The sequence below is a fragment of the Malaclemys terrapin genome, chromosome 1, assembly GCF_027887155.1.
Source record: "Malaclemys terrapin pileata isolate rMalTer1 chromosome 1, rMalTer1.hap1, whole genome shotgun sequence".
NCBI classification, from domain to species: Eukaryota; Metazoa; Chordata; order Testudines; family Emydidae; genus Malaclemys; species Malaclemys terrapin.
In genome coordinates, this window is record NC_071505.1 from 152,537,885 (window position 1) to 152,562,190 (window position 24,306).

Consider the following 24,306-nt stretch of genomic DNA (forward strand, 5'->3'; position numbering starts at 1 on the left):
TTATTGTTGTTGTTATTGTTATTTACTTATTTATTATTTATATCATAGTAGCGACTAAAAGCCCTAGTCATGGACCATGACCCCATTGTGTTAGGCACTATACAAATAGAACAAAAGGATGGCTCCTGTCCACAAGAAGCATATAGGAACATAGGTTCTAAACTGCCATGTGGATACTCATGCAGGATTCCCTTTAAGTGGCCAGGCAGTAGACAGCAATAGCTAGAGGCAGAATATGGCCCGTAGGATTGACTATCCTAAATTGAACTAATATTTCTCTAAATCCAGTATTCTGCTTTCAGTAGTGGCCTATGAAGAAGGCAAAATATCCTCAGATTTCCTCAGAATGGCATTTAAAAATTATGTTACAATATACTTGCAAAGTACTATGTCATCCTTTAGGTTATATTCTCTGGTTACAGTACATACAACTGATCATTGAAAGGATCCATTTGAGGATTATAAATAATTATACATGTTGTGATCCAAGCAATCAGATGCTTTAGGTCACCAAATGATTCTCACTGGATTCCAGATTAAATTAATCTATATATTTCTTAGGATTTTTTAAATAGATCATTTAATCCATAACTATCAGGAGTTCTTTGACTAGATCAGTCAAGATAAATATGCTTAACAGTAATAAGACTTTGCACTACTCAAGCACTGCCTGAACAGGTATTCCAGGTGCTTTACAAATGAAGAAACTGGAGTACAAAAAGGTTGAAAGACTTGACCAGTGACACAAAGTCAGTTTGTGTCAGAGTTGGCTGTAGATGTAGGATTTTACATTTTATGTTCTGGTTCTTGAACAGGTACAAAATGTGAAAAAGTTTATAGATGTGGGAAACTGACATTCCCCTATGATAATGTAATATGGAATAATAAAAGACTGATTTCCAGACTTTTAGATCTATTCTAGTGATTTTATAGTAAGCTAGAAATGACCAAACAAATAAATGATCACATATGTTAATAGCATACAAATCCAGTCAGCCAACCAAAGACTACTTTTGATAGCCCACATATTTATTAAAGAAAGCACATTTTCAGACAGAATAATAACATGTTTGCTTGATTCAGCTCCTTCATGTCCTGCACATCTTTTGACTCTATGAGGAGGTTGTCCATGGCCTGACTTCATGTTGTCTTGGGCTACTAAACTGTGGGGTTCTTCATCCCTGATAAACACTAGACATGCAGCAAGAAAATGTTTGCAGTTGAGTACCGACAGAATTTCATTTGAAGCCTGTGGAAAACTAACATTTCTCATATAAAGGGTTCATCTGCACAACTGTGTCGGATTCTATTTTCAATATCAGGCTGCATCATCATGCTTCAAAGTTGCCATTAGTGCACTTGTGTTGCTCCTGACTAGCTCCTGAGACTCTTTTTGGCTGTATATTTTATGGTTTTTATTTATTATTTCCGGTCTTATTACAATTTTCTTTTTAAACAGCAGGCTGAGCTGACTCACTGCTGTTGACTCCATGACCTGCTTCCCATTTCAACCGCCACCTGTTTAAAAAGTTTAGTAGCTGACATTATATCCCCTGAGATCGTCTGAGCAGTGGACCAGTAAAAAGCAGACCAAAAGGTAAAACTCCTCCTTGCTTGTGAGGCAGGAGCTCTATAGTCACATAAGTAAATCACTGCTTTGCTGATTGTTGAACCTAGGGAATGGGAGAGAAAGAGGAAACCTCATGGCTGAGCGAAGAGAGCTCTTGAAGTAAAAAAAAACTGTTTTTTGCTATATTAGCTGCCTGGAGTGTTAGGGGAAGAATACTTTCCTGTTCTTGATATAAAATACATTGAAATGGAAGGGAGATGCAGAGCAATCTAGTCAGTAGTCAGTGAAGTAGTAGTTAGGATGCTATTCTTGGTTCTACCATTGACATGCTCTGTGACTTATTATTTAACTTCTCTGTGTCTCAGTTTACCCACGTGGTAAGTAGAGGTTGTAAGGATAGGTACTGTAATGGCTGCTGTTACTATTTTAATTGCTTGTATTCTGGTAGTGCCAACAATGTTCTAGGCTCTGTGCACACCCAAGGAAAACACAGTCCCTGTCCCTCATAACTTACAATCTAACTAATTATGTGACAAGAGTGGGAGTGACTGTTGAGAAAGAGAATATTAGTATATATATAATGGTAATTAATAATTGTGATAAGCCTCCGTGCATGCTTATTGTGAGCTAACTAGATATTTCTAGAGCTCTGAGCAGACTTTGACTGAGCCAAGTGCATTTCTTAAATGTGCCTTCTCTCCTGACAAGTCAAATTTCTGTATGCTTATAACTAACCTTTAAAAGACCAATAAGTCTCACCTTTTTCATGGGGGCGTTGAGGCTAACAGGAACACATTGTTAGGTTGCTTTGCACCACAATCTAGGCTTTATTTTTGTTAAATGTCTTACAAATCTCATATTAATAGAAACATTTGGTTTAATTTTTGTAAATGCACATAGAAATGGGGGGAGGGTTGTTTCGTTTTTACAACCCCAAAGGAAATACATTGTTCTAGCATAGGAGAATCTCCAACTGAAACTTACTAGAAACAAAAATAAAGCTGAGAAACCAATTTTCATTTCCCAAGATAAGCAGCATGTAAAAATAAACCAACCTCAAAACATAATAATGGTGGAACATTAAATTAGTTTCAGCTTAATAGCCCCAAGTGTTATTAGTAACACAGGTAAGGAAATTACTTAATAAAAAATATATGATTTTTAACTTGACAGTGTCCCTCTTAATTAAGTTATGAGATCCTCAGATGAAAGATGTTATAAAAGTGCAGTGTGTAGCTTCTATTATTTATAAGAGAATGCTAAAGGTCTAGCTCAAACCGATTAAAGCAAGGAAAATCTCATTGAAACCTTTCATTCTATTATGGGTATTTCTAAAGACACCTATCTCACCATGGTATCTCTAGTACTGTATCTGACTAGCTCCTTAAATCACCCTCTTTTGATGCAGGAATTGCAGATATTTGCAGTCATTTTGGCCAAGTCATACTTATATTGGAAATGCAACTAAGAGCTTCTGAAAAAAATGCATTATTTTCAAAGGTGGTGACTGTGATGAAATAATGTTTGAAAGCGTGTATCTACTGCCCACCTAAATTACAAGTTTCAAGTTATACTAAATCAGCCTCTTGCTACATATTTAGTTTTTCACAGAACCCTCAAATCTTTGTGTCAGTCTGTTAGCTGAGCATCCTCCCAGCTCCTATTATACGGCCAAATCCTGCTTGCTTTATTGAAGCAGGTAAGTCCCATTGACTTCACTGGAACTAATTAAGTGAATAAATGAAGCAGTATTTGGCCCATATATGCAATTTAACTTATCACTGGTGTCCTTTTCCACAGTATTTATCCCAGTTCTCTGGTACTGAGATACTGTAGACATTAAATTATTTATAATATGAATAGACTGTAAGGATGAAGTCCTGGCCCTGTTTAAGTCAATGGAAAAATTCTCATTGACCTCAGTGGGGTCAGGATTTCATCCTAAATATCCAAATTATAAGCCCTTAGGGGCAAGGATCTACTAGTAGCATTTCTTACCTTGCTTTAACTGCTTGTCAGATTCTTGGGCACTGTAAAAACAATAAACAATAAATGATATTCAAAATGTTTATGGCATGAGCATTTTTGTAATGGCCGGAAATCAGGCAGGTCAAAAGGCTGTCCCAGTCAGTAGTTAGAGTTTGCACAAGAAGCCCGATTTCTGGACAAGCCAATCCAAGGGAAAGGTATGGCAAGGTAGCTGACGGAATCTGGCGAGGCAGCAAGACAGTCAGGTGGGTCTGAGTGAAAATGAAACCTTCCTGTAGGTGGCACATGCCTTCTTAGCTGCATCAAGATGTTGTGTTAGCTTCTCTTGGATTTGTTGGAAGTGGTGTATCAGATCTAAGACTGCAGGGACAGCAGGCACCATGAGAAGAGCAGGATGAAAATGGGGGTGAAAACAGTAGTTAGCAAAAAAACAGGCTAATACAGGTCAAGACATGGCCCATGTTATTCTATGCGAATTCTGTATATAGAACCAGTGAAGAGCAAATGTTGGTGGAAATTTGTGAAGCATTGTAGGGACTGTTCCAGTACCTTGTTCGCTCTTTCTGATTGACTGTCTCTTACAGATGATAGGAGACTGAGGTATGGAGACGCACCACTAGTAAGTGGAATACCACTCTCCAAAACCATGACATAAACTGGGGTCCCTGGTCTGAAGTAATGTGTCTGGGAGGCCATAGAGGCAGAAAACATGGGAAATGAAGAGACAGGCCGTGTCCTCAGTGGTGGGGAGTTGTGCGCAGGGAATGAAGTGTGCCATCTTTGTAAGCTGGTCGTCCCCGGGCCGGATCCTGACTAGATTGTAGGCTCTCAGGAGATCCAGCTTGGTGAATATCTGGGCTGTCCTTACTAGGTCTGGCAGCTCCGGGATCACGTCTGCACGGTATTTTATGGGGGGAGAAACAGCTGACCCAAGAAGTAACAAAGCTCTTTGTGCAGCTTGAGACAGTGCACCCTCCGCCACCAGACCTGAAGGATGGGTGGGGTGTCTGGCTGGGGATTCTGGAAACCTGGACCTGGGGCTGAAAGGCAGTTGGTTCAGCAGTACTCTGAGCTAAAAGTCACAATATGGTACCACCAGAAGATACTCGGATATTGCTTGGCCAGCCAGGGGCTTCCAAGTATCACAGGGAAGTGTGGGGCCCAGATTAAGCTGAATCAATTGAGTTCATGATGTTTCCCCAATTACTGTTTCCAGACCTGTCATTTCCTGACTGACATGACCAGAGGTCAGCAGTGAGCTATCAGCTGTCTCATCCAGGTTGGGGTAGCCTGGGGGTGCCTGGGGAGACCAAGGAATTGTGCTACAGTGGTATCGGTGGAACTATCCCTTGCCCCAGAGTCAATAAAAGCCTGCCTGAGAGGAACAGCTTGTCTGGAATTTTAATGTAAGAATTGGAGCTGTAGGTGAGGGGATGATCTTAAGGGAGTGGGGCAGATACCTGGAAGGACTTGGCCAGTGAGGTTTTCCTTGTTACCCAGGTTTGGTCCCCCTGATTGAGGCTGGGCAGCTCAGCGATGCTACTCCTGTGGGTTCCATGCCACTTTCCTTGCAGCAGGGGCGAGACCAGGAGATTGAAGAATTGGTCTGAGCAAACTATCACGCCTGGGAATCAGGCTGGTTAACTGGCAGTCCTGATCAGCGGTAAGAGTTTGCTCAAGAGATCTGATCACTGGGAGATCCAATCTAAGGGAAAGGTACAGCGAATTGGCTGGCAGGATCAGGCGAGGCAGCAATGCAGGTTGAAGTGGGTCAGAGTAGTACCTGTGGACAATGGCTCATTGCTCAGACGGGTCCAAAAGGGAAGCAGAAAGTTTATATATAGTCACCAGCCAGTGAGGGCTAAGACCCTGTTGCAAATCAGAAAGTATCTCATAGAACCCTGGAAGCTGGCCCACCCAAGACTGTGAATTCCCTGATCCAATGCTCCTTTCCAAAAACCTACTGGGCCTGAGTTTGAGAGCAGCGTCTTGACAATTTGAAAGAGAAGTACTTGTAATATATTTAAAACTCTTGCTGCTCTGCCTTCAGATAAACTTCTAAGTAACACAGATAATAAAGTCATTTATTTTAAATACTTCTTTCTAGGAATATTGCCAGCTACATCTTCAAGGGAAAAAAATGGGCATGATATCTTAACATGATTATCATTGTAAACCAGTTTTCTATAGGGGTTCAAGCTATAGCTCCTAGAACTGATAGAATATAATTTGTCTTATGACAATCAAGCTTGGCATAGAAAATGAATATAGAGAAGGCTTCTCCTTAGATTAACTTTGTGCTGCTGATGTATTCAATGAGCCTGTTTCCTGTTTTCCTTTGTAAGGATCCCCCTTATAATCCCATCCCTTAGAGGCATTTTATCTGTTAATATATGTAATGACAGACATTCCTGCTGTATTTATGAAATTAGAAGACATTTATTTTTATCAGTTTTGGGGTCCAAGTCTGCTAAAGTTTCTTGACTGGAATAGAAGTTGTATATACACATTTCTGGAAGAATTCACTGGCACACCTTGTTGTCTAACTCTGCCCTCTTTTCACTTATCATCAGTCAGTGCTGAACAAGTCACAACTCACTGCATGCGTGGATTTTCATCATATTTGAAAATGCCCTGTGCTTTTAATTCCTTGCACTTCATCTTAACAGTACACTTATGTTTGCAGCTACTTAGTCTCCTCTCACTCACACTGGTGTGAGTCAGGAGTCTGAAGTCTATAGAGTTACACCATTGTAAACTTATGCAAGAGGAGACTCAGACCCATGGCATTTAAACTACAGAAACAGGGCACCATGTTTTGCGTATTTAGCCATCGATATAAAGGGTTTTGGAGAGCCTTCTAGGGTGTGTGAGAGTGGCTCAGATTTTATAAGGTACTCTGAGAACCCTCTGTCATAAATTACTCTTGGCTGGAGGGACTTATGGGGAGAACAAACCATCTTGCAGGCCGTATGCCGCTGAATTTAGCCAATTATGCTGTTTCCGGCTCCAACCATTGTTTCTCCTTTAAAGCAATAGAAACCTCCTTTGCCAATCTCCAGCCATCTTTTTAAGCTGCAAACAATCAACGTAGTCATGATTTAGAAATCTACCATCGGCTCCTGGGACCAAAGTGTTTCCTTTGGACACCAACAGCAATAGTTACTGAACTGGGTCGCTTATAACCTTTTCATCCTTGCTTAGTTTTACCAGTGTTTGTCAAAAACAATAAATAGATTTTATGCTTCTTAACTCTGCAGATAATAAATAGCGGTGATTGCTGCTGCCTTAGTAGGCATCTGCAAGTCAATTATCTGAATACACAGGTGCTCACTATTTGGATGAAGGAAACCCAAGTTTAATATATTTTACAATCAGCATGATATTGGACCATGAAGTCTGTAAGAAGTAGGATGAGCAGATGAGTGTGGTGACCTTAGGACATATGGAGTCTTGTACACCTCTACCCCGATATAACTCTGTCCTCAGGAGCTAAAAAATCTTACCGTGTTTTAGGTGAAACCACATTATATCGAACTTGCTTTGATCCGCCGGAGTGTGCAGCCCCATCCCAACCCCTCTCCTCCCCCCCCCCGGAGTGCTGCTTTACTGCGTTATATCCGAATTCGTGTTATATCGGGTTGCATTATATTGGGGTAGAGGTGTATTATATTCTGAATTCTGATGTTGTATCTATAATATCTGATATGTCTCATCAGCCAGTCCCTAGTTCCCTAATCCAGGGCACAGGCATATTCTGTCTGAAGTATGAATTCAAGCAGTACTGGCCCTTGGTTTAAAGGAAGATGTGTTCCCACTGTGGAGTAAGTACATATGTAAAACAGACGTAGTGCAAAATCCTAGGTTTTCCAAAGCTTTTGGGGGGTATAATGTGCTGCTCTGGGGAGCTGCAAAAATATTGAGATTAATCATCTGGACACAAGGTTGTGACTCTAGGGGCTATTTAGCATGGAGTTAGCAGAAGCACTAAAATCACAAGCAAAATTTTAGGGTAGGTCACTCAGTTCTGCTGGGAAGAAATATTCTGCTATCTAAAGATGAGCCTGTATAGAATAGCGCAGGCAGGGGCAGCACCAATAAAACCTGTAACTGTCACTAATTTCACCCTCACTGGTATTTGGTCTATGCAACTGCTGTTTCCTCTTCCTAATTCACATTATAGCTGAGATTTTTTGTTTATCCACATGAGTAGACAAGCTCATGAAATGGTCTCAAGCAGCAAATGGCTTTGGAAGCCAGACAAAGTGAACTAATCTCCAGTTTATGAATGTTTTGCAGTTCTGAAGGAACAAATGCTGCAGCAAACAACTTTAAAGAGGCACTGGGGTGGGGGGTTGCTGAGGAGAAGTATTAGCGATGGAAGAGCAATAATGCCCCGAGAAAAATGCTATGCTGGGTAAGGAAATTTATGTTAAGGAGGACAATAGAAGGATCAGCTAGAAGGACACAGGATTTGAGGTGAGGGAGGAAAATAGAGGAGATGGACTATGTGACCATGGAGAGAAAGGGGGCAGTAAGACCTAGTAGGCTCCCACTAGCCATGCTTTGGTTTGAAAAGGGAGATCTGAAGTTTTTTAAAAAACGAACTTCTTCTCCAGATTGATGAGGAAGGGCAGTGCAGGTGAGAATCTTCTCCACTATCATACTGCTTCAAACTGCTATCCAGAGTAGCAAATAATGCTTTGAGTTTTCTGGATGAAAGTCTCTCTAGAAGTCCAAAAGATTGTTTAAAGGCCAGACCAACAGTTCTTAGTCCTTATTCAGGCCAAACTACCATTCAGAATTGAAAACAATCAAGCATCCATTCCTAACCTATTGTTCTTATAAGCCCAGCAACCTTGCCTGGTGCTAAATCAGGTTAGAATGTTGCCCCTGGTTTCTTTGTGGTTGCTTTTGGGGGTAAGAAGGAGAAATGTGGATATCTTCCATTTGTTTGTGAACAAATTTTACCTAAGGTTGGTAATCCCTGGCCATTATCAAGTAATAACTTGGGCAGTTCTTTGGGTATATAGTCCTCAGCTCTTAAGATGCTGAACGATCCTTGCTGAACATTCCCATGAGGTGCTGAGCACCCTCAACTTCCATTCAAATCATTGTAAGTTATGAGAGCTCAATAAAGAGTTCAGCACAGTGCAAAAACAAGTCTTTAATGCTCAGAGGCGGTGCTTACTTGAGCAACACTCCCACTGAAGTCAGTTGAAGTTTTCCCTGAGTGAGGACTGAGTTAAAAACTTAGGGCATAATTCTGATCTCACACTACCTTTTACCCAGGTGTAACTCTCATTACTTCAGTGGTGTTTCTCCTGATTTACACCAATGTAAAGGAAACCAGAATCTGGCCCTGCATAAGGACTTCAAGATTTGGCCCCACATCTGTAGTTCTTTTTTATTTTATTTCTTTCTTTAAAAGGACAGTTACACTGGACTATAATAACCCTTACCTCAAAGTTCACGTGAAATAAGGTTTTTTTATTTAAAAAAAACCCACCTAAAAATAAAAGTTGAGCTATGCTCAGCCAGGGTGGGAAATTCCATTGTGGCTGAAAGCCCATGGCAGGTAGAATGGAATTTAATGAAGGAAACTGCTGTGTTTTTGTGTCTTTCTGTATGTTTTTCCTTTAAAACCAAGAGCTGGGCAGGCTTCCCATATGACCTGATGTGACCTAAGCAAATTACTTCTTATATAAAAACAACTGCAGACTTGGAGAATGTGAAAATGCACTGTATCCTCTTTCCAACTCAGGGAAAACGAAAGCCTGAGAAACAGGACGGCCCTGTCAATACTGGTTGAGCAAAACTATCGCTCAAGCCCAATAAAGGGAGATTAGAACAGGCTTCCTTATGCCAGAGGGATTCATTATAAGTTAGATCTCTTTATGTTTTTTTTTTTAAACAGACCCATTTACCGTCAGTAGGAGAAAAAAATCCATTTTTTGAATTGTGTGTTTTGTGAGGGGAGGAGAAAGGAAGCACTGATAAAAGAGGAAAAGAAATGTTTGATCTTATATTCCAAAACTAAAAGAGGTAAAATAGTCATTTTAAGAGAGAAGGAGGAAAGGACAGCTTTTAATTTTTGCTGCAGCTCTGGAACAGCCTAGTTGCAGCGTTTCAGGGTGTGTCCATTGATATTGTATTCAGATGTCTTGCCTTGGCATGTGTACTGACGGATTTATTTAAAAAACAAACCAAAAAAAAAAAGCATTGTGTGCTCGTGAAATTACTTCATGAAATCCTTCCCTTTATGAATTATTTTGATCACAGGCCTGTTGTTTAAATTTCTAAAGTACTGTGTTTTTTTAATTGCCTTCTTTTCAGAACTATCTGCTCTAAAGTTGGCATCTTCCACATAAAGGCATTCAGAGATTAAAGGCGGGAGGGGGCAGAGAGGAGGTATGGAGGCTTTAATCTGACTAGAGGACTAATGTAATGCATAATCAAATTCAGATTGGCTGTGGGTCACAAATGAAATGAGTTTAAAAGTCTTGACTGAATATCTAGTGTGCAGACAAGTGTAAACTGGAGAATTTGTTCAGTTGAGGAACAAATAAACACTCTTTGACGACTGTCATACTCTGTCATTGTATGGGAGATGAGAATAGAAATTGTTTTCAGTCTCTTGCTGAAAATCGAGTTAAAGGGCTTCCCATTCAGGAAGGGACCATGTGGTAGTCTGTTGGAGAGATACAACCTTGTGGAGTGTATACAAAGCCATTAAGAATCACATTTCCAAAACATGGCATTTGTACACACACAATTACCTTCAGACACAATTTTTTGCACACTGTCACTAATGGTTGTGCAACTGGTTTTGAGCATGTATATTTCATCGCGGTGTGTACAAGTGATTGAATAGACATGCACAAATGGAGACTGTTTTGAAAATCTTTCCCTAAAAATGAAGCTGGCCAAGAAAGTTTTGATATTTAGGATCCTTGTGAGGACCTGCATTCTTGATGCTAGTAACTTGCACCAGGAAACACTCTCTGTCAGCATTGTCATTTCTTAGGTCCTGTGTTCATTCAGAAAATGAAAGATGATACTCTTAAACTAGGCATAGAAGGAAGCATGTTCTAGTGGTTAAAGCATTGTGCTAAGAATCAGAAGAAAAGAGTTCCATTTCTGCCTGTCCCCTGGACCTGTTGGGAGACCTTGGACAAGTAACTCTGTTTATTATTTATTTATTATTTGTATTTATTAGCATCATGGTATTTGGGAGTATTGTACCATTCTGTGTCTCAGTTCCCACATCTGTAAAAGGGGAATAATAATGCCTACCTCACATGTGTTTGGTGAGGCTTAATTCATGAATGTTCTTTAAGAGCTTCAGGATCCTAGGACGGTATCCAATATAGCTCTTGAAAGTACTAGTATTCGTATCATGTGTAAGTAGTGATACACAGAACTGGTGCCATTATTAGTGCAGGGGGCTTGGTTGTTGTTTGTTTGTTTGTTTGTTTGTCAATACCCAGCCTTCTGAATTTCCTGATTAGCTCATGATTTCTAAGTGTTTTGCAAGACCAAGGAAAAGAACAAATGAAGAATTACAGACTGTTGTGAAGGAGATTTAAGAATTGCCATTTGGCTCCCTGGCCACCATGCTAAGCAAAATGTATTTTGTTCTTTGCTATGTGGCAAGTCTCTAAAGGCAGTATAAATCTCCACCCCTGGGTTATTTGTATTCAGCTGGATTCAGGAGTGTTAAAAAGAGACAAATAGTGCAAAACCTATTACCAGATTCTAGAGAGATTTCACCAAAGCCTAGTGAACCTCTGTTCCCAGAAATTCCTTGCTGGAGTCTTTTACATCTAGTTCTGGTTTATAGAAATGGGACCATGTCTAGAACTCTGCTGTGGTTATTACAACAGCCCTTTCTCTTTGCAGATTATAGAAGTTCTTGTTTTGTGTTGTATTAGGACAGCTTGAGATACAGTGGATTGAGTATTGCTGAGCAGGCATTGCCTGATGCTTTTCAGTGCTTCATGCTCTCACATAGGAGGCAGTGGCATATTGTACCTGATGTCCTGAAATCTATAACCACATTAACCTCTATGTTCATTCTTTCGTTCTTGCTTGCTTGCTTTCTTGTTATAGTCATATTCTGAGACAGCATATACACCAACTTTGTTTTATATATTCTTTTAAACCTCTCCTCCCAGACCAGCTGACTCAAAACTCATTCAGTTCATTGTTCATTTAACATGTTATTTTTGGAAACATAACCTCTTTATCACAGTTTTTATAACTAGTCTATGAAAAGGTACTGGAGGAACAATCAAACCATCTGCATGAACATGATTCAGACTCTGGACTCTTTCTGTAATAACAAAATAAACACATTTATACATGTCACCAAAATTTTGTGACACTGTGAATACCTGGCCTCGGGCAGTGCTGCTGAGAGTTACTGCAGTTGGGACTTGTTGAAATGTGCAAAGGTTTGTGTAGAAAAGTTCATTGATCTTTAAGGAAAGGCCTAAGCCTTCTGTTGCAGTTTTAAATTTGCCTTCTCTGTCTATTAAGGACTTTCAGAAAAATATAATTACAAAAGTAGAATGTAACCAGTGTCTTGAGAAAATAAGAACTTCTCAACATTTTACAGTGCAGGTCACACAGCACATTGATGAGGGCAGTATAATTAGACAGAAATTTTCTGAGAAAGATAATTGGGATAGGTATTGACTAGAATTGTAAAGGTTTTGTAATGGACACTACCTTTTGTAATACATTAATAGCCAGGGAAGGAGAGCTTTGTTTTGAGGGATCTGGTTGGGAGGGTTCATTTGTTTTTGAGACATGAGGTTCAATTTGTGGATTGTATTTATAAATATTATAATATGTCCAGATCACTGACTGGATGCATTTTTTTTAAATCAAAATAATTAAGCTTTTCAAACATTTTCATTTTTATAATATTTTGCATTTATATATCTACTGTGACCTCAAATGTTTCCAAGGCACTTTCCAAACTTAGGCCCAGATCCTGCATATACCTATGCATGCACTTTAAGCACATGAGTGGCCCCTTTGAACTGGACAGCATTCGGTGGTATTGCTCGCGTGGTTAAAGTTAAACATATGCATAAGTATTTCATGATATGGGCTTTAAATTTCTACACACACTATGCAAGTATCTTATCATCCACCATAAAAATATGGCCATTTCTGGAGTAAAATATAGCAGTGGTTTGAGTACACAATAGCTTAAGACAGAAAGCAAAGAATCTTATGCCTAGTTGAAATTAGAGTGGATATACATAACCAAAATGTAATTACCCAAGTTGGAATTTGTCCGGGGCACTGGAATCAATGTACTAAAGTCCTCCATAAATTCTAAACATCTCATATTTTTGTTTCATATAAAAGATGCTGCAGATTTCTAAGTGGGCTCTAGTGACAATCTAAATGTCATGACTCACTCAGGAAAGATAGCCTTCTTCAATCCATGAGTGCATATAAGGCATTTGACAGGGTTGAGTGGCATGTCATTTGGTATTTCAATAGTGTTTAGGTTTGGGGTTTATACAGTATGGAGCTGGCCTCCCTGTAAGTAGCCTATTAACTGTAAACTTCCCAATTATTTGAAGCTAAAACAGGTGCATTATATGGTAAAGTTATTCTTTTCTTACCCTGCTCTTTGATGTAGCATTTAAGCTGCTTGATTAGTCAGTCAGGAATCAAGATGATATTGACATAATATCTTTCCCTTTAGTGTTTCCCTTTAGGCATACAGTGCACCGCTGAACCCCAGAGATGCATCACCATTTGGACACACCACAAACTATCTGTGCTTGTATGCTGTCCTTCTAATAAATGAAATGAGAAAAATTCCAATTATCTCTAATAAACTAGTCAAGGGGACTTACCATTGACCTGAACATTTTAATAATCTCATGGGGTAATAAATTATTGTGGAGCATACATGCCTAGAATCCTTCCCCTATGGTGTGACCTGAACTAGTACTTCTGAGTTCAGAAGGCTGATCTGACTGGACTGTAACATGGTGATCTGTTTCAGCTAATTGGAGATAATTGTACTATTTCTGCTATGTTTAAAATAAAATGGGTAAACATTGGTTGTTATTGCTCTTCCATGTACATCTACTCAGTTTACATAGCTTTGTTTTCTGAATGTTTAAATAACTCATAAGGAAAAGCAAATCCTCCTACATGTCTAGCTCGAAATTATTTCTGCTGCTGGATCAAGGAGACTTGGATTTGCCAGGCTAGATGTCCTTTTACTGTGAAGCTAAGCTCTGCTACATTCTCTATTCTTTGTTTTCCTTCATGGCAGGGGGCCCCAGATGTCTGAACTTTGAGTCTGTTTAAACTCTGGGTCATATTCTCATCTCAATGCATGGATGATTTCCTCAGAACACTCCTACTAATACTAATGGAATTCATGCATGTAAATCCCTTTTACATCTAGGGAAGAAGGGATCCCAAAGATTTTATCCTCCCAGCTGTGCATTTGGAATAGTCTCAGCTGGAAAAGATGAGAAATATGCCACTTTACAAAGAAAAAATATTTAGAGGAAAAGTTTTATTTTTTCCCTGCAGTGAAATAGAATCAAATACATTTGAGCAGAAATAAGTCTGAGCTCTGAAGTTTGGTTCTGGATTTAAACTTCCCCAAAGCTTGAGAGAATTAGGATCCAAGGTTCTGGTTCAGGCCCATCAGTACTTTATGAGCAGAGAAGGACAGAATTAGGACTAGTTTTGGAAAAGCAAAACTGAAGGTAGTTCATGTCCGGCTCTCAGTTTATCCAGACATCCAAGTTCAGTGTATTCAGATAAATGACTGTGTGTTTGCTTTGTTTGCTTTGTTTCTTCTTTTGAGCCCTACTATTGCTTGTTCCATGAGCCTGTGTGTAAATTGATTAAATGGACCTTGTATCCTACAGGGGAGAGTGTTATTTGCCTACGCATCAGGTCTGGCTTGCGGGTACTTAGACTTCATGCAGCCACAGTTTTGAGTCCCAGTAGGGTTGACTCAGCCCTCCATCTTTCCAAGATAAATGATTATGGTAATTTTTTATTGTGCGACATTCCCAAAGGCCTTTAGGTGTCTCATAAAGCATGTACTTAAACGAAAAAGGGAACATACCCTAATAAAATCTAAAAAATGTCCCATTTAGGTACCATGTGTCAAGTTTGACCACATCATTGCGGAATTTAGACACTGAAGTTAGAACATTGGGATCAAAATCTGTGGGTCTTTTTTATGATGGAAGTAAGGAGATCTTTGTGTTAAGGCTCAGAACTGGGAGTAGACAGCCTCAGGTTTTTTTCTTAGGTCTGCCACAGAGTTGTTGTGTGGCCTTGTACAAGTCACTTCACTGCTTTGTGATTCAGTTTTCCCATCTGTATGATAGGGTTAATGATACTACCAGGGATGTATGTGAGGCTTTATTCACTGATGTTTGTTAGATGCATGGAGATCATCTGATGGAAGTGTTAGAGAACAGTACTGTTATTACTATGTATCACTGCACTGTAAGCTTTGGGTGGGCCTGTAGCATGCTGTTTGTACATCAGAAAATGGCTTTCTGATTCCAATAGCCATTGAGTGGCTTAAGTGTTGAAAATTGAGAATTAGGGAATGAAGTTTTGTACAGATTTCAGAGGTCAAATCACTATAGATAGTCTGCTGAACCAAGAAGATGTTGACTGTCTAGTTGCACAAATACACTGCTTAATAATATCTAATGTAAAAAAAGGTTTCTTAGATAGAATGGCCATGGTGTTTAGTTTTCAATAGCTGGCAAAGTGATCTCTCATAGTAATTCAATAGCTCTACAGCAGGGCTCGGCAACCTTCAGCACGCGGCGCATCAGATAAATCCGCTGGTGGGCTGCGGATTTGTTTGAAGTTGGCCATCTGGAGGCATGGCTGCCCGCAGCTCCCAGTGGCTGGGAACGGCAAATCGTGGCCACTGGGAGCTGCGGGGGGCCATGCCTGCGGATGGTCAACGTAAACAAAATGTCTCGCGGCCCACTAATAGATTTCCCTGATGGGCTGCATGCCGAAGGTTGACAACCCCTGCTCTACAGTCATGTTTATGTGTTGTTGATTTTTTGTTTTGTTTTGTTTTGCTGTTAGATTTGCAGATGGGTTTTAGTCTCCTGTCCAGCTATAATGAGCATAAATGCAATCCCACCCCACTTGCCTTTTTATTTCCCAAAACTAATAAATATTTTACATTTATATGTTGTACCACTTACTGAAGGGACTCAGAGCTCTTTATACATATTAATAAATTAAACCTCACAGAGGTAGGTCAATATAGTTATCTTAATTTTACAGATGGGGAAACTGAGGTACAGAGATGTGTTTTGACTTGGGCAAGGTCATGTAGCAGAGCTGAGACTAGAACCTATGACTCCTAATTCTGTTTCTTAACTAGAGGGATACATCCCTGATCTCACTTTATTAAAGGCAACTGTAATTTTCCTTTCACTGTCTAATAGGGAGACTAGAAAGCTTAGTTTTCTCAGGACCATGTGCTAAGCAGCTGTATGGACTTCTCTGGAAAGAATTGCTAGATGAGGTTATGCAGCTGTTATTGTTCCCTTCAAGATAGCAAGAGTGACACCTTCATGCTTTACAATCACTCTTTGCTAAGCCTGGGAGAGCGTGAGTTGAGGCCACTTCTGGCCCAAGTCCCACGTGTGTTTTGCTGCCACCATGCCAACCAGTTTCATATTGTTACTTCTTGTGTGTATATATATTACATATATAAAAATATAACTATATACCCTAGGGATGCACTGGATATAGCAGCTCCAGTCCCAGTGATCTGGGACTCAAGGCTATTAGAACTGATTTTAATTTCCCATAGCACTCCTTTCTTCTGTGTAAAGCAAGTAGAAATGGCATGTGCTCTCCTTGCAGAAATTTTTTCCCAACCACATCTGAACAGTAAGGTCAGGACCTCACTTGTCTCAGAAAATTGGGAGAGACAGCTTTCTAGGAAGGGGTCCCAAAATAATCAGTGTGGGAGTTAATGATAGTGTAAATTGAACAAACTGCTTGGAAACTGCCTTGCCTTCTCTGGTCTTGTGTGCCCTCAGACTGGAAAAGGGTAATGTGGCCTTTAGGGTCTTTGTGATTAGGGTAGCCTGTTCTTAAATCAAATAAAAACTTAGCCCTCTCTCCTAAGACAGCAGAGTTGGAAGAAGGGAAGTAGAGTTAATCGAGGGGCCAGCGCAGTTATTTGTACATTACTGAGAGACAGTGATTTAGGCACAGGAATAGCGATCAGGTGGGCCTACTTCCGAATAATCCGGGCTCTAGCAAGCATCTCCCTCTGTGGTCTTGGTCAAATCACTTTACCACTTTGTTTCAGTTTCCCCATGTGTAAAATAGCAAAGATGATACTTACCTATCTCAAAGAGTTGTTGTGAGAACTAACTAGATAATGTTTGCAAGAACTATTTGACATGAAAATTGGCTGCATAAATGCATGGGGGAGCAGGAGATTAAACTCTCTTACATGGCCTTGATGATTTCCAAGGAAATTCAGATGAACTTTACCTGAAATTTGGGACTATATTTGTAAGTAATCCAGGGAATGCACACTTATTTACTTTTATTCCTTGTTAATTAAATAAATGTTTGAAATACATGGGATGCTTAGTTTCAACTGGCAGCCTGCAAGCTAAATTATCTTTTTCTGGGCTTCACTATATGACCAAAGCACTGAAATAGGGAGCATTAGATTTTTTCTTTTCTAGTTATCTTGTGCATCATGTCCTACAGTTCATTTATATTGCATGGAGCAAATTCGGAACACTGCACCTTTACTGACTTGGAAATTGACAAACATTTGTCATCTTTGTTTTCTTTTTGTCTTTTTCTACCAAATTATACGTTTTGTATCCTATGGGTCTTAGATTCAGGGCTGGCTCCAGGCACCAGCTTGGCAAGCAGGTGCTTGGGGCGGCCACTCTGGAGAGGGGCGGCAGGTCCTGCTATTCGGGGGCAATTCGGAGGACGGTCCCTCACTCCCGCTCCGAGCGAAGGACCTCCTGCCGAATTGCTGCTGCAGATCGCGATGGCGGCTTTTTTTTTTTTTTTTTGGGCTGCTTGGGGCGGCTAAAACCCTGGAGCCGGCCCTGCTTAGATTCATTCTTGCTACAGAGCATGGAAAAAATCATTTTTACAGCAGAGTTTAGAAGAAATACATTGCCACTCAGGTCCCTGTCCTGGTTTTCAATACCAAAGTAATGAGTACCTGAGTTCCATGAAAAAGTTTGTGTCTGTTGAAATGACCTTTTAGAACCAAATTAACTCACATTAACATTGATTTAGTGGACTACAGCCTATAAGAAATTGTCCATAACAAAAGCTTGCTTACACTTACTCATCCTTTGATTTAAGGAGTCACATTATTACTCAATGATTCAACCTCCCTCTTGCGGCTACTGGGAAATTTAAGAAGAAATAAAAAAGACAAAATATATTCCAGCAGCACAACAATGCCATGCATTGTAAATCAGTGCCAGCCAGAGAGATATCAGGAAGCAAGGTGAAATCAGCACATATTTGTTAATTCCAGGAATGTTTCAGATATTTGAGAGCTGTTTCTGGACAGAACAATGATGCTGGAGAAACTTGGAGTTTCAGTTTGTTAGAGAAACAATAAGTCTTGTGTTTGAGGTTTTTTGCACTTGGGCTCTCATCTAATTGCACTCTAGGTGATTAAGTCTATCACACTGTTTCTGCAGGAGTAGCAGGAAACTCTATAGACAAATGCAGCAAGTAGTAATCGCTTCTCGGCTCTCTGAGCTGTGGTGCAAGTGAAGTATTTCTTCTCGAAGTCCCTTCTGGGAACTGAGAGCTTGCTCCCTCCATTTTCTCTCTCTCGCTCATTCTTTGAACAATAATTTAGCATGGAGCAGGAGGCCACAATTCAAGCATCACAGTTCAGATAATTTCAACTAACATGTATGTATTACAATTAGTTTGTTTGATCATTTCTTGGTACACCTTTATCTTTTCCAGTATTATATCTCACTCTTATTCCTTCCTGTCTTTTCTCTGTGCCTCTGTTACTGATTTATCAGGTCCTCCATAAATACCTAAATACAATAGATAGGCAGCTATTTGCAACTCTACTCTCTTCATTGCATCTACTTTACTCATAGATCTTCCTCGGTGCCTGTTCTAGCTCTCTTGTTTCTTAGATTTCTACTCTCTCAGATTTTTCCCTTCTACTCCTACAAGTTTAAGATGTCTCTTATCTTATGAACTTTATGCAAAAAATACTGGATGAAATTATGTGCCCTGTTTTATACAGGAGGTCAGATTAGATTACTAATGGCCTCTTCTGGCCTTAATATCTGTGAATATGTATTTTTTGATAACATGGGTCAACTTTATCCATCTTGACTTTAAAACCACATGTGCAGGTTTTGCAACCATTTGTACATGCAATATTTTAGATTTGTTTAGGCAAACTAGGAATTTAAATGTCACTCTGCCCAAACTGTATGAGTACAAATTCCCAAACCAATCCAAGTCTTCCATGTGAAAAATGTCTGAGTAGAAAGGGGGGGAAAAAGAGGTATGCAAGAAAAAAATATATGCTTGAATCCAAAAATGTGACTGTTCTGCTTTTTTCTCTTCCCTCTTCCAGGTACATCACCTGGTATACAGCTTTTATGATGTTCCCAGGCTTTTCTCTTTCAGAATTACTGTACCTTTTCCAGCTCTACTTCTAGTCCTGCTATTTCTTCCCATCAGAGCTCTCCATTCACTCTATCCACACAGTTTACTCCCATTCCAGTCTCAGGGCTTGTCTGCACTACAAAATCGAGTTGAAGGGAATGTTTATACTACCCGCCGGATTGGCAGGCAGCGGTCGATCCAGCAGGGGTTGATTTATTGCGTCTAAAGATGCGATAAATTGACCCCTGAGCGCTCTCCCATCGACTCCTGTACTCTACCTCTGTGAGAGGCACAGGCAGAGTTGACAGGGGAGCGGCAGCAGTTGACTCACGGCAGTGAAGGTACCACGGTGAGTAGATCAAAGTATGTCGACTTCAGCTATATTATTCACGTAGCTGAATTTGCATAACTTAGATCGATCCCACCCCTCCCCCCAGTGTAGACCAGGCCCAATTAAGTTAAGTTGACATACAGTCACCACATTAATTAAAATGGTGGTTCACATCCACAGTATGCTCCTTGTGTCATCAGGGGCGCGTCTACCGACTGAAGTGGGGCCTTGTGGGGTACTTACAGCTGGAGCCCTGCATTGGGGCTGTCAATTACATAGACTGTAACTCCAATATGTTCCTTACCACATGTAGTTCTGAATCTCCCAACAACTTTATAGGTGCTCGATCTTTTTCTTTCATTATGGACAAAATTCTCTTTGTTTATTTTTCATATCTACTAGGGCTGATGTGGGGCCAGCCCTGCTCCTCCTCATACCTGAATGGGCAATGTAGAAAGCCATGCATCAGTCAGCTCAGAGGTGATGATGTATCCAAGCTTTGCTGGTGAGCGAGATGCCTCCTATCCTTTTATCTCTAATGTCTGATGGGATTTGGCGAGCACCTGTTGTTGCATCCCTGTCCACAAATGATGGCCAAGGACAAATATGTCCTCAGCTACCAGTGATGTTACAGGCTGACATGACCTCATGTACTCCTCTCTCTTCCACCTTCTAGTATAAAGCAATTAAAGTTTAAGATAATTTGCTATCTGGAGATCTGCACTGTCATGCAAGAGTCCTGAGATAAATGCCTGTTCCTTTTTCTTCACAAGCAGGCATAAGTTTGGAGTAATGCAGTTAGGGTGCACAGTGCCACCAGGGGAGAAACTGCTTCATATGTCATATCATATAACAGCAATCCATCTGACAGTGAAGGAATGGTATTGGCAAGGTCTGAACAGAGCTCTCTCCAATAGTGGTAGCTGGGACTTAGGACTTCAGTGGTTGAAGCTAGATTTAGAGCTGGGAGAAAACGAGTGATTCTCCTGGTTCCAGTCTGGACACAGAAGATGCCACTGGGGAAAACAACTAAAATTCAGGATAGTCATAGCTTTAAGTTTTGGGGACTTTGGGACAACACTGGAAGTTCTGTGCGAGTAGAGAGTTGGATGCCTGTACAGTGTGGGAATCCCTTCTGGATCTATATGTAGGTCTTGGTCTGTGACTGTTCTCTCAGCAGATTTGTTCCTTGCCATTTTAATGCATGAACTGAACATGTAACAAATGAAAATTACACAACAAGCAGGTTCTGCCCCTCCCCCCCGGTCTAATTTGGTTGGATGCACAAACTGTGAAAGGCATGTAATCAATCCCAAGGATACCTCACTTTTATGTGTTCTATCCTGACTGGCAGCCTACAGTCACATCTAAAAGGATGTTCTTTAATATGTATATATATAATTTGTGTGTATGTAAAAAAAACCTCCAGTAAATAACTGTGGAAAGAAGGAAAAGATAGTTACAAAAATAAACATTCTGTGCAACAAAGAAGCATGCTGTACTGCTAAAGGAAACAGTGCAACTCTCAGGAATCAGTCCTTCATAAAGGACTAAGATTGTTCAAACCCTATGTTTTCCATGCACCAGGGAGAATGCTTTAATAGTTTACAACTGTATTTGAACATGGAAAACCTAAAATTAGCCAGCTTTTTGGAGGGATAAAGATTGACACCAGTCTTTCTAGACAGTAAGACACTTCTTTTCATCCAGAGCTAGTAAGTGAACTCAATTATACAATTTAAGGGATGTGTTTAGGGAATTGGCCTGTCTGTGGCTGCTAAGCAGAGCTGAATACAACTCTGTGCTGGCCCTTTTTTTGCAAGCACTCTCATGAGGCATTGTGGCCTCATGGCTAGAGAACTGGGCTGGGACACAAGAACTCTAAGTGCTAGTCACTGGACTGCTGGGTGACCTTGGGCAAGTCACTTCCCCTCCCTGTGCTTCAGTTTCCCCATCTAACCTCCTTGTAAAGCCCTTTGAGGGCTACTGATGAAAAGCACTGTATAAGAGCTAGGTATTAGTAGGTTTGATCTGCCAGGGTCTGCACCCCTTTCTCACAAAGCTTCAATTTGACTTCTGTGTTCAAAGCAAAACTCAGGTGAGCTTCCAGTGTTCAAAGGTCCATGTGGAAATTGCACAGAACTTCAAATCTTGCCTGGTATCATGGCAATGGCCCCAGGGTCACTCAAAACTGGGTCCGGATTCACCTAAAGGGTTTGTGAACCTCAGCAAATCTTTCATCATCTGCTCTGAATTATTGCTTTGCAATGAAATCAGAGTCTTCTGCTGAGCTGTGAAGGCTTTGTTGATCTGTGTAGCACTGTCACCACAAAAGCTAAATTCTGATCATGCAGCCCTGCAATGCCATCTTTACTTTGATGCACGCCCCATTCAGCCACCAGCTCTTCCCTTGATGACAATACTTGGATCCTTCTTTCATTGTTCTATTATATATGGCCTACATGGCAATGCAGCCTTGTTTTGTGACCTTGTAGGATGCTACTGAGCATGTTCAGGCATCTTACCACCATACCCTGCTCTTCAATACTGACATGAGGGCGGGCTCTCTGACTGAGAGGCCTTCACATTAAGTTACCTGACATTTACTGTGGTTTGGGTTCAAATAAATTACTGGGTTTAATCATGTCGTGTGGCAGAGTCACCTGACCCTGCCAAATTCTCTTGGCTTGAGCATGAACTCCATGAAGACATAAATTGGCTCCAGGTTCACTTGATAGGTTTACAGAGCAATGACCCTTGGGCTGAGTTTCAAGTTTGTAACAAACTCACGATACTATATTTTGTTGTGTGAATACTTATATGGCTGTAGCTGGGAGCAAGGCGCTGGTAAAGGTCTTGCCCCCAATAGAAGGAGAGAAAGCACCTCACTTTGCTTAACAGCAAAGTATGGAGCTTCACCAGAATCCTTATCCAGGTTTCTTTTCTGAAGCGTGGTAAAAATGCACAAAAGTCTGTCAGTGTATCATCTCCTTTAGTAACTAATTCCTCTCAGTATCTGCCACAAACCATCACGTGATAAACATCGAACAAAAGTTTGAAATGTTAAAGGAATAAAACTGCTCAGGGAGTAAATTATCTTTACAACTGGCCAATATAAAATAATACAGTGCAAGCGTCTTAAAGTAGTAATTGATAAAGGAATAAAACTGCTAAAAGAATATATTCTTCATGCACCGAGGCTAAGTGTTTAATAGTGTTCAGCTGTATTTAATCTCCAAGGGCCCACAGAACAGGCACAGAAAATGAACTTACCCTAAAGAAAATAAATGTGGGTGATCTTTCATGAGATCTCACATACATCTGCTTTACCTGCTGTCTGCTTTCAACAGCCATGGAGTGCTACAGCAAAATCAGGGTGAGGAAAAAAATCGATTAACATCATAGTAATACTTTGCCTTTCTATAGCTCCTTTCATCTGAGGATCGGAAAGCACTTGATGGAAATTAATGAGCTATGCCTCACAACCTCTCCCCCCTCCAGTGAAGTACCTAAGAATTTTTTGCCTCAGTTTCCACAAGCAGTTTTATGGTTGTGGAAACTGAGGCACAGAGTGGTAAAATTACTTGCCCAAAGTCAGACAATGAGTCAGGGATAGAGCTGGGAGTAGAACTCAGGAGTTCTGACACCCAAGTCTCCACTCCCTTTGTAACTTGTGTTTAAATAGCTCATCTCTGCTATGAAACAGGACATCTCAGGCGACTAATTTACAACAAAGTTATCCCCCAGCATGGTTATAGCACAGCCCAGTTTTTAACTATAGACTAGATCCAACTATATTTTATCTAGGTGCCCAGTTTTGGTGTCATCTTGCAAAGCCCAAGGCCGTAGCATACTTTGGGTGTAGAGTTAAAACATGGTTTGCTTCCAGTAAGGACTGCAAAACCGAATGGCATTTCAGTTGTATAGGTCTCTCTCATCTTACGCTGGGGTTACGTTCCGTGGTCAGCACATAAAGTGAAAACCATGTATAGTCAAAATTACATTGAGTGTAATGATGGGCGGAATTGCCCACACTACAGGAACAGTATTTAAATTGTTATTTTTCTCTTTTTTTTGTTTTGTTTTTGCTGACCGCGTAAAGCTGAATTCGCGCATGTTAAATGCGCGTAAGATGCAACAGACCTGTAATTGTGTTGTAACTGGGTCCCTTGACACAGTAATTTTTACAGCATAGACTATCCCAAAATTTCACAGTGAGCTGAAAGTGTTAGTTTTACAGAGATAAAGGATTAAGGCGCTATTGCACCACATTGTGTATAGGTTTCAAAGGTTGACTCCCCTGATATTATCTGACAAAGGGAGTGCATTCAGAGACAGGGTAGAGTTCTCCCAGGGTGCACTATGGTATGATTTGATTCCTGTTTGGAGATATTTCTGTCCCAATCTGATATTTTAAAAGATTGCATTGGGAGAAAGGAGAGATCTGCTTTTGATTTTCAGGTGGAGCTTTAAAGAGTGTTCAGAAGGGATGGGGGGACAGATTGGGGTTGAAAAGTATGAGTCAAAATGCATTCAGATAGCACTTTAGAAAGGTGGTACAGTGTGTGCTGTATGTCACGTCCTAGTAGAATCTCTGACCGAGCTCTGTGGCGATCACAGCTGCCGTGATCACAGCTCATGAGTCATGCAGAATGCATCCAGCAAGGTTCTCCCTAACTCAGGGTCATTCTCAACTGTTTATCTCCCTTTCTCCCAGTATTGTATT

At 40.5% G+C, this 24,306-nt stretch overlaps 1 protein-coding gene across 9 annotated transcripts in view; it reads left to right on the plus strand.

The window, feature by feature from the left end:
* The window catches only part of ZBTB20 (zinc finger and BTB domain containing 20), a 625,639-nt gene that overhangs the window by 349,957 nt on the left and 251,376 nt on the right, over positions 1 to 24,306 (plus strand). The window contains exon 1 of one of the 9 annotated variants that reach the window (XM_054043722.1): positions 1,530 to 1,597. The exons of the other annotated variants lie outside the window; for them this stretch is intronic. The gene's annotated coding sequence lies outside the window, so the exon portion shown is untranslated. Of the gene's footprint in view, positions 1 to 1,529; positions 1,598 to 24,306 lie in introns of those variants that run through there. 9 annotated transcript variants of the gene reach the window in all.